The sequence below is a fragment of the Nerophis lumbriciformis genome, linkage group LG16 (assembly GCF_033978685.3).
Source record: "Nerophis lumbriciformis linkage group LG16, RoL_Nlum_v2.1, whole genome shotgun sequence".
NCBI lineage: Eukaryota > Metazoa > Chordata > Actinopteri > Syngnathiformes > Syngnathidae > Nerophis > Nerophis lumbriciformis.
The window spans coordinates 20,096,127-20,107,386 of NC_084563.2; the positions used below are offsets into that span (position 1 = coordinate 20,096,127).

General features: G+C 37.7%; 1 long non-coding RNA gene across 1 annotated transcript; it reads right to left on the bottom strand.

The window, feature by feature from the left end:
• Nucleotides 1-2,336: 2,336 nt before the first annotated feature.
• Nucleotides 2,337-10,811, bottom strand: LOC133617378 (uncharacterized). The gene is made up of 3 exons (XR_009816994.1): nt 9,821-10,811; nt 4,212-4,346; nt 2,337-2,466 (listed from the first exon to the last, which is right to left on the bottom strand). It is a non-coding gene; the product is annotated as an uncharacterized lncRNA (long non-coding RNA).
• Nucleotides 10,812-11,260: the final 449 nt, after the last annotated feature.

The window sequence follows — 11,260 nt, forward strand, 5'->3', positions numbered from 1 at the left end:
AGTTCAGTCCATAGTGGATCTAACATAATAGTGTGAGAGTTCAGTCCATAGTGGATCAAACATAATAGTGTGAGAGTCCAGTCCATAGTGGATCTAGTTAATAGTGTGAGAGTCCAGTCCATAGTGAATCTAACATAATATTGTGAGAGTTCAGTCCATAGTGGATCTAACATAATATTGTGAGAGTCCAGTCCATAGTAGATCTAACATAATAGTGAGAGTCCAGTCCATAGTGGATCTAACATAATAGTGAGAGTCCAGTCCATAGTGGATCTAACATAATAGTGAGAGTCCAGTCCATAGTGGATCTAACATAATATTGTGAGAGTTTAGTCCATAGTGGAGCTAACATAATAGTGAGAGTCCAGTCCATAGTGGATCTAACATAATATTGTGAGAGTTCAGTCCATAGTGGATCTAACATAATAGTGTGAGAGTCCAGTCCGTAGTGGATCTAACATAATAGTGTGAGAGTCCAGTCCATAGTGGATCTAACATAATAGTGAGAGTCCAGTCCATAGTGGATCTAACATAATATTGTGAGAGTTTAGTCCATAGTGGATCTAACATAATAGTGTGAGAGTCCAGTCCATAGTGTAGCTAACATAATAGTGAGAGTCCAGTCCATAGTGGATCTAACATAATATTGTGAGAGTTCAGTCCATAGTGGATCTAACATAATAGTGTGAGAGTCCAGTCCATAGTGGATCTAACATAATAGTGTGAGAGTTCAGTCCATAGTGGATCAAACATAATAGTGTGAGAGTCCAGTCCATAGTGGATCTAGTTAATAGTGTGAGAGTCCAGTCCATAGTGAATCTAACATAATATTGTGAGAGTTCAGTCCATAGTGGATCTAACATAATATTGTGAGAGTTCAGTCCATAGTGGATCTAACATAATAGTATGAGAGTTCAGTCCATAGTGGATCTAACATAATAGTGTGAGAGTCCAGTCCATAGTGGATCTAACATAATAGTAAGAGTCCAGTCCATAGTGGATCTAACATAATAGTGAGAGTCCAGTCCATAGTGTAACTAACATAATAGTGTGAGAGTCCAGTCCATAGTGGATCTAACATAATAGTGAGAGTCCAGTCCATAGTGGATCTAACATAATAGTGTGAGAGTCCAGTCCATAGTGGATCTAACATAATAGTAAGAGTCCAGTCCATAGTGGATCTAACATAATAGTGAGAGTCCAGTCCATAGTGTAACTAACATAATAGTGTGAAAGTCCAGTCCATAGTGGATCTAGTTAATAGTGTGAGAGTTCAGTCCATAGTGGATCTAACATAATATTGTGAGAGTTCAGTCCATAGTGAATATTTTGTATCACAACAGTAAAAGGTTTGGTTTTAGACATAATAAAAAACGTCAAAATGGGCGATCGAATCATTTTATTTTCCTGAATGAGGAACAGTTTGGACGGCCACCGCTCTAAACCCGAACTTAGGGGTGTCAAACTCATTTTAGATCGGGGGCCACATGGAGGAAAATCTATGGACTGGTAAAATCACGGCATGATAACTTAAAAATAAAGACAACTTCAGATTGTTTTCTTTGTTTAAAAATAGAACAAGCACATTCTGAAAATGTACAAATCATAATGTTGTTTTTTTTACACTTACATGTTGCGGTTAATAGTATTCTATCTTTATTTGTCGTTATTTATACTTTCTGAATAAATGATGTGATAATGTTCATCAGTCAACTCATGTTCAATCTATCAAGGCAAAAAAAATATATCAAAATCAAATTACAGGATGTTATTTATGTAGTTTGCTCATTTTCCTCATCATGTGGTTTATTCAAATAAAAAATAAAAATACTTTATTCAAACTGTCTGCCGGGCTCCCGAAGATCTGTCGGCCAGGAGAACCCACCACAGGAGGGAAACCTCACAGTATTGTTGTAAATAGATTGATGGATTAAATTTGTAGTATTGAACACTACATTCTTTTGTTTTTTTAAACCAAATAAATAACTAATAACTAAACAAAAGCAAAAACTAATATTTGCTCCCACTAAAATTATTTCGTTTTGGCCTCAAAGCTTTCCTGTGTCCAGAGACTTACTCTCTGACTTTGTAAACAATAATAAAAATGACAAAATTACATGTTTTGTCATAACAGGAACAAGAGCAAGAACAATATTGATCTAATCACTTTAAAGTCGTTTGCATATTGACACTACACTAGGCATCGATAGTATGGACTTTTGTATCGATCACCCCTTCTTTACATCAAAACTTTAGCTGTTAGCTGTTGTGTCGTCCTACCAGGTGTGTGTGTGTATGTAGCATGCTTAGCCATTGGTTTCCTCTCGTCTACTTGGAAGAAACGTTACTTATTTTCCGCCATGGTCGTGAGGATTAGTCTCTCAGAAGCGCCTTCACGCTGTGGATAGACGTTCGTTGCGGGACATGTTCTGCGAGACATGCACCCTCCTGGAATTCATGCAACTCCTGCAAAGAATATGGAAATGGAATTGTGTCTCCGTGAGAGTGAAAAAATCTTTCATGAGAGTACAATATTTTACATTGCCCCCACTCTCTGATCCCTTTATGGGGACACCTTTACTATTTACAAAACCCAAAACCAGTGAAGTTGGCACCTTGTGTAAATGGTAAATAAAAACAGAATACAATGATTTGCAAATCCTTTTCAACTTATATTCAATTGAATAGACTGCAAAGACAAGATACTTAACGTTCCAACTGGTAAACTTTGTTATTTTTTTGCAAATGTTAGCTCATTTGGAATTTGATGCCTGCAACATGTTTCAAAAAAGCTGGCACAAGTGTCAAAAAAGACTGAGAAAGTTGAGGAATGCTCATCAAACACTTATTTGGAACATCCCACAGATGAACAGGCTAACTGGGAACAGGTGGGTGCCATGATTTGATGTAAAAGCAGCTTCCTTGAAATGCTCAGTCATTCACAAACAAGGATGGGGTGAGGGTCAACACTTTGTCAACAAATGCGTGAGCAAATTGTCCAACAGTTTAAGAACAACTTTTCTCAACAAGCTATTGCAAGAAATTTAGGGATTTCACCATCTACGGTCCGTAATATCATCAAAGGGTTCACAGAATCTGGAAAAATCACTGCACGTAAGCAGCAATGCCCGTGACCTTCGATCCCTCAGGCAGTACTGCATCAAAAAGCGACAGCCGTGTGTAAAGGATATCACCACATGGGTTCAGGAACACTTCAGAAGACCACTGTCATTAACTACAGTTTGTCGCTACATCTGTAAGTGCAAGTTAAAACTCTACTATGCAACGCAAAAGCCATTTATCAACAACACCCAGAAACGCCGCCGGCTTTGCTGAGCCCGAGCAAATCTAAGATGGACTGATGCAAAGTGGAAAAGTGTTCTGTGGTCTGACGAGTCCACATTTCAAATTGTTTTTGGAAACTGTGGACGTCGTGCCCCCCGGACCAAAGAGGAAAAAAACCATCCAGACTGTTCTAGGAGCAAAGTTCAAAAGCCAGCATCTGTGATGGTATGGGGGTGTATTAGTGCCCAAGACATTGGTAACTTACACATCTGTGAAGGCACCATTAATGCTGAAGGGTACATACAGATTTTGGAGCAACATATGTTGCCATCCAAGCAACATTATGGACGCCCCTGCTTATTTCAGCAAGACAATGCCAAGCTGAGTGTTACAACAGCGTGGCTTCATAGTAAAAGAGTGCGTGTACTAGACTGGCCTGCCTGAAGTCCAGACCTGTCTCCCATTGAAAATGTGTGGCACAATATGAAGCCTAAAATACTACAACGGAGACCCCGGACTGTTGAACAACTTAAGCTGTACATCAAGCAAGAATGGGAAAGAATTCCACCTGAAAAGCTTCAAAAATGTGTCTCCTCAGTTCCCAAACATTTACTGAGTGTTGTTAAAAGGAAAGGCCATGTAACACAGTGGTAAAAATGTCAACTTTTTTGCAATGTGTTTCTGCCATTAAATGCCAAGTTAATGATTATTTGTAAAAAAAAAAAAAAAAAAAGTTTTCCAGTGTGAACATTAAGTATCTTGTCTTTGCAGACTATTCAATTGAATATAAGTTGAAAAGTATTTTCAAATTATTGTATTCTGTTTTTGTTTACCATTTACACACTGGTTTTTGGGTTTTGTCGCATTAACTGTCTGGGGTGGACTAATGCTGTCTTTAATTTGAAGAGGACATCATTGGCGCTGACCTTCCACAGGCCGGCTCATGGCACGACACGCACCAGCCTTGCCAGAAGCCGCCATCCTCCGCTGTGGGACGGAGAGGAAACGTCGGAGACTTGCGGCTCACCTCAGCGTTCTCCCGCGAAGTCGAGTCAAAGCACCTGAGAAAATAAGCCGACCCGTCCAAAGTGGCGTTAAAAATAGACGCTGTGTGGCCCGCCCTTGCTTCTAAGTCCAAACATATTAAAAAGTCTTCTTTTCAAGTCGTGTAAAACGACACCTTAACTTAACCTTTTTGTTTTCTTTTTTTTTTAATAGTAATGCTCATAAGAGAGACAGATTATTTCATTAACGAGCTCGGACATTTTAAGAGCTGCTGCTGAATGCTGCTGTGATTGGCTGCTTGACAAGCACTGGACAAGAAAACTATTGGTTTCTTGGAGGAGGCATGGCTCAAAACAAGGAATCAGAATAAATGACTGACAGTTGGCAGTTCATAATTTGATCATGCCTGTTTCAATGATACATTTGTTTACTATTTAAACTGTGCGTCTGTGCGTGTGCAAAGGATCATGTTTGTGTGTCAGTTAACAAGTTAGCCAGCAGTATTATCTGAAAAAAAGAAGCTAAAATCTCTCGAATTTTGTCGAAATCTCAGATAAAAAATGTTGACAGTGGCCTTTATTTTCTTTTATGAATGTATTATGGGTCTACCGAAAATGTGAGCAAATCTGCTGGGTCAAAAGTATACGTACAGCAATGTTTATATTTGGTTACATGTCCCTTGGCAAGTTTCACTGCAATAAGGCGCTTTTGGTAGCCATCCACAAGCTTCTGCTTGAATTTTTGACCACTCCTCTTGACAAAATTGGTGCAGTTCGGCTAAATATGTTGGTTTTCAGACATGGACTTGTTTCTTCAGCATTGTCCGCATGTTTAAGTCAGGACTTTGGGAAGGCCATTCTAAAAGCTTAATTCTAGCCTGATTTAGCCATTCCTTTACCACTTTTGACGTAATTGTCCTGTTGGAACACCCAACTGCGCCCAAGATCCAACCTCCGGGCTGATGATTTAAGGTTGTCCTGAAGAATTTGGAGGTAATCCTCCTTTTTCATTGTCCCATTTACTCTCTGTAAAGCACCAGTTCCATTGGCAGCAAAACAGGCCCAGAGCATAACACGACCACCACCATGCTTGACGGTAGGTATGGTGTTCCTGGGATTAAAGGCCTCACCTTTTCTCCTCCAAACATATTGCTGGGTATTGTGGCCAAACAGCTCAATTTTTGTTTCATATGACCACAGAACTTTCCTCCAGAAGGTCTTATCTTTGTCCATGTGTCCAGGTTTTAGTATGGCCTTCCCAAAGTCCCGACTTAAACCCCATTGAGAACATGTGGACAATGCTGAAGAAACAAGTCCATGTCAGGAAACCACCAAATTTAGCTGAACTGCACCAATTTTGTCAAGAGAAGTGGTCAACAATTCAAGCAGAAGCTTGTGGATGGCTACCAAAAGCGCCTTATTGCAGTGAAACTTGCCAAGGGACATGTAAGCAAATATTAACATTGCTGTATGTATACTTTTGACCCAGCAGATTTGCTCATATTTTCAGTAGACCATAATAAATTCATAAAAGAACCAAACTTCATGAATGTTTTTTGTGACCAACAAGTATGTGCTCCAATCACTCTATCACAAAAAAATAAGAGTTGTAGAAATGATTGGAAACTCAAGACAGCCATGAAAATATGTTCTTTACAAGTGTAACATGTAAACTTTTGACCACGACTGTAGCTAACAAACCAACAAACATATACAAACGGTAAAATTGTTTCTTTTGTCTGTAGTAAGAGAAGTTACAACTAATTATAAAATGTAATTTAGAAAAAAATGTGGATAAAATTGAAAAAACTAAAATTAGCCAGCACTGTTATCTAACATTTTTATTTTTTTTAACTCTCAAATTTTGTCGAAATCTCAGATAAAAAATGTTGACAGTGGTCTTTATTTTCTCTCTCAAATGAACCATTACGTCCCTGCGGAAGAGAGCAAATCAAACAAGTCCAAGTTTACGTTATGATCCAAAAACCAGGAAGTGGCCTAGGTAGCTAACAAACCAACAAACAAACAACCGGTAAAATCTTTTTTTTTTGTCTGTAGTTAGAGATGTCACAAGCAGAGGTGGGTAGTAACGCGCTACATTTACTCCGTTACATCTACTTGAGTAACTTTTGGGATAAATTGTACTTCTAAGAGTAGTTTTAATGCAACATACTTTTACTTTTACTTGAGTATATTTATAGAGAAGAAACGCTACTTTTACTCCGCTCCATTTATCTACATTCAGCTCGCTACTCGCTACTGATTTTTATCGATCTGTTAATGCACGCTTTGTTTGTTTTGGTTTGTCAGACAGACCTTCAAAGTAGGATCTATCGCATGCCTGCGTTTCACCAATCAAATGCAGTCACTGGTGACGTTTGACTCCGTTTCACCAATCAAATGCAGTCACTGGTGACGTTTGACTCCGTTTCACCAATCAAACAGAGCCAGGCGGTCACATGATTAACTGCACATAAAGTTTCAGCGGCAAACAACAAGCTTAAGCTTACATGAACTCAACGTCAAATTTGAGGAAGGATATCGCGGTAAGTAACGTTAGTAGATATTTTGGCTGTCACCATAGGCTGATGTTAGCTTCCCTGCTATGAATCACTGTCAAATGTACATCGTGTGGAGACATTTATTAACGCACTGCAGCCTCATAGACACACACACACAAACGCACAGTCGCACACACACACACACACACACGCACGCATTCATAGAAACAACAATCAGTGTGTTCCCTGGTGCAGCCCACACCTATCAGTTTATGGTTTGCGTAAAGGCTAACTTGTTATTTTCCTTTGTAATCTCTGCCTACTGAGCCTATGGAGAGTTATTGTGGCTCAATTTGTCTTAATTTCTTTATGTTAATGTATTATTATTTAATATGTATTATTGTTTTAGTTGCTTAAGAGATATTCCTGGCTCTGAATTTGCTCATTGCTATTTTTATGCTTTGGTGCATTATTTGTTGCCGTCACCATTAAACGAACAGGTTACTCATCAGTTACTCAGTACTTGAGTAGTTTTTTCACAACATACTTTTTACTTTTACTCAAGTAAATATTTGGGTTACTACTCCTTACTTTTACTTGAGTAATAAATCTCTAAAGTAACAGTACTCTTACTTGAGTACCATTTCTGGCTACTCTACCCACCTCTGTTTACAACAAATTATAAAATGTAATATAGAAAACATATAATATAGAAAAAATGTCATCAGGGTTTCACTGGTTTTCACTATGTAAGGCGATTTAGGTCTGTAGAGATAAGCGCTATATAAATATAATTCACAATCATACTTTTGAATTTGGATTAATCATGATTAATCGCGGGTCAATACTATCTTGCATAATTTCTATTAACTTAAAAAGAAGCCCAATATTTGTACTTAAATGCATTTATATTGTCAGAATCTCCTTCACTCAAACGCATTTATTTGCCCAAAACTTGGTAACTGTTTTATTTATTTTCCCGTCTGGTTGTATTTTGAAGTGAAAATAAATGTTGTGATTAATCTGCATACATGCATGATTAATGCAACATTTAGTTAACTCGTTATTTTGGACGGCCCCTAGTTCTTTTCATTCAATTCTGCCACACAAAGTACGATAAACGTCATAAATTCCCGAAACAGACGTTTCAGATAACACTTCTTGGCGCACGGCGTTCATGAAAATGAAGGAGTCAGTCTTCTCGGTGTGTGTTCAAACACCTGCGAGCGGACTTAAACATGTCGTGTGTGTTTTCTCTATTATGTGTCCGTGCTGCCACAGCAAAGTGCTGGTGTGGTAATTACAGGGACCGCTCGCTCACCGCAGAGCTCCAATTGGCCTCAGCGGCAGATTGACTGCCTCATAGCCACGCATGGCATGGAAGAAACATCATAACACGCAGAAAAGTTCCATCCTCCGTGCAAGTGCGTCATTTGGAATAATCACATCCAGAAAGGGATTAAAGCTCACAATGGAGTAGGTTTTTTTTTTTTTTTAAATATTATTCTTATGGTTTCTATTTGGCATGTACGCTCTCAGAAAAAGTTGGCTGGCACTTTAAATAAGGCTAATCATTAATATTGTGTTGAGATATATATATATATATATATATATATATATATATGTCTGTGTTGGCCCTGTGGTGAGGTGGCGACTTTGTCCAGGGTGTACCCCGCCTTCCGCCTGTGTGCAGCTGAGATAAGCGACAGCACCCTCCGCATCCCCGAAAGGGACAAACGGTAGAAAATGGATGGATATATATATATATATACACACATTAGGTCAGGCAAAACACAGAGGCTATTTCATCCCTACAAGCCTGTTTCACAGGTTTCCCTGCTCTTCAGGATATTGTTTTGTTTTATTTATTTATTTTATTTTTATACATATACATATATATATATATATATATATATATATATATATATATACATATATATATGTGTGTGTGTGTGTGTGTGTGTGTGTGTGTGCGTGTGTGTGTTTAAAACATTCCTGAATGACATTCTGCTGACAATAAAATTACATTTGGGTACAATATTGGGGTCATTTCTTAAGCTAATTTTAATTATGCACGCGAGTAAAATGTCGAAATTTTAAATAATCTGATCTGAAAAAAATGACAGTATATATATATATATATATATATATATATATATATATACACACACACACAAACACATACATATATATATATATATATATATATATATATATATACATACATATACACACATATATTTGTATATATATATATATATATATATATATATATGTATATAAGATGGATATGTGTGTGTGTGTGTGTTGAAAACATTCCTGGATGACATTCTGACATAAAATTACATACATACATTTGTTAAGCTAATTTTAATTATGCATGCGAGTAATCACTTGTCATCAATCATTATATATATATATATATATATATATATATATATATATATATATATATATATATATATATATATATATATGTATGTATATATACACTCACATAAATATATATATATACACAAATATGTATTTATACACACATATAAATAAAAATATATTTACACACTCTGTATATAGGATAGTCGGATATATATATATATATATATATATATATATATATATATATATATATATATATATATATATATATATATATGTATGTATATATATATATATATATATATATATATATATATATATATATATATATATATATATATATATATATATATATATATATATATATATATAATACAGACAGACATATCTATAAATGTTTGCTTTATTATATTCCTGTATTTTATTATGAGCAATTTTTGGGACTTTTTTTGACAACCTTGTATTGGCATGAAAATTTTATATTTAAATGAAACGTTTCGGAAAACACTTTCAAAGTTTAGCATAACAAATTGCCTTACTCAAATTATTCATGAAATGACTGTAACATAATTTAAATTATGAAATGAGTGATATCAAACGTATTTTGTTATTAGTTATGGTACAGTATGCATCACCTGTACTAATAATACTCACAGAATGTGTGTTTCCAGGCCTCATGTTGTGCTTTGGTGGGGGTGTAGGAACAGGGGTGAGCCAGAAGAGGGCGCTGTGCGTCTGTCTTCAGTCCCTGAGGGGTGACAGAGTGCTCTCTGAGTCAGTGTTGCCTACAAGAGAGCCTCAGTGAGACAAGTTTACACTAACCATCTGCAGACCGCCAATAAAAACACTAATCACAAGCTCATAAAACGTGACTCCGCCACGTCTTTAAAACGCTGAGGTTGGTAACATGAATGTGGTTATTGATCTGTTATTTATGCCAGAAAAGAAGATGTTAGGAAAGTCATTGAAGGAGTTGCTTCATCTCCATATTAGAAGCTTTGTTGGCCACTCCATCAGCTTTGTGGGTTGCTTCATTGCTTTATGAAAAACATGCTAGTTAGTTTTGTCACCCTTGGCTTTTTCGTCATCTTCCTATTAGAGTTAGAATTAGAAATACTTTATTAATCCCTGAGGGGAAATTAAGATTTTCAGCACAATCCCATTCAAGATCAGACAAACATTTACAGGGAGACAGAACAGGATCGCTGACGGGTCTGCAAACTTCCGGCGCCCCTTACAAAAAGGGTGAGAAACAGGTAAAGTCTAAGCCTGGACCCCTGGAGAGGGGGTCCAGACAAAGGCCAAGGGGAAAAAAATCTCATAGCCATAGCACACAAACGTGTGTAAGAGGGAAACGTCAAAGAACACAAAGGACATTAAAGACATTAAAAGAGCAGCGCTGATGCAACCAGCCATTTCTACACACAGCCACAAAAGTAAAACAACAACAACAACAACAAAAACATATACACTGTGGTGGCCTCAGCGGTGTTCCACCCCATCATCGACTGGGCCAGAGATAGGAGCAGACCCAACAAAGCAACCAAGAGAGCCGACTCCACCCTCGGCCGTCCACCAACTCTCGGCCAGTGTCCAGTCCGCATGGATGAGCGAGGGTGCGTCCAAGGAGACCGAGGTGTCCGATACCTGCTCATTCAAACAAGACACTGTGAAGCTTCTCCGTCCCAGCGCTCAGCGCCAGCTCCGCAGCCTTGTCTCTTTATCCGCATCTCCTCCAGTCTCTCCAAACGGACTCTGGTGTGGCAGAGACCCAGCAGCTGGTCTCCATGGCCAAAAGGCTCACGGGAGGCAGATCCAGAAGTTCACAAAAAAAGCACCGCAGAAGTCACGAAAGTGGCACCCTTTCTCGCACATGCCCAAAGGGTCCTGAACTAAAAGGCAAAAAAAAAAAAAAAAATACATGAAAACAAGAGGGAAACATTAGGAACGCAAACGAATGATACAAGAGCAGAGAGTTTCTGCCAACAACAGCCACTACAGCAGTGCCATCTTGGGAAAAAAAAAAATATATATATATTTTTACTAGCATTAGCCTAATCTGTTGCTTCCTCAGTCCACTTGCGAGCATTACAT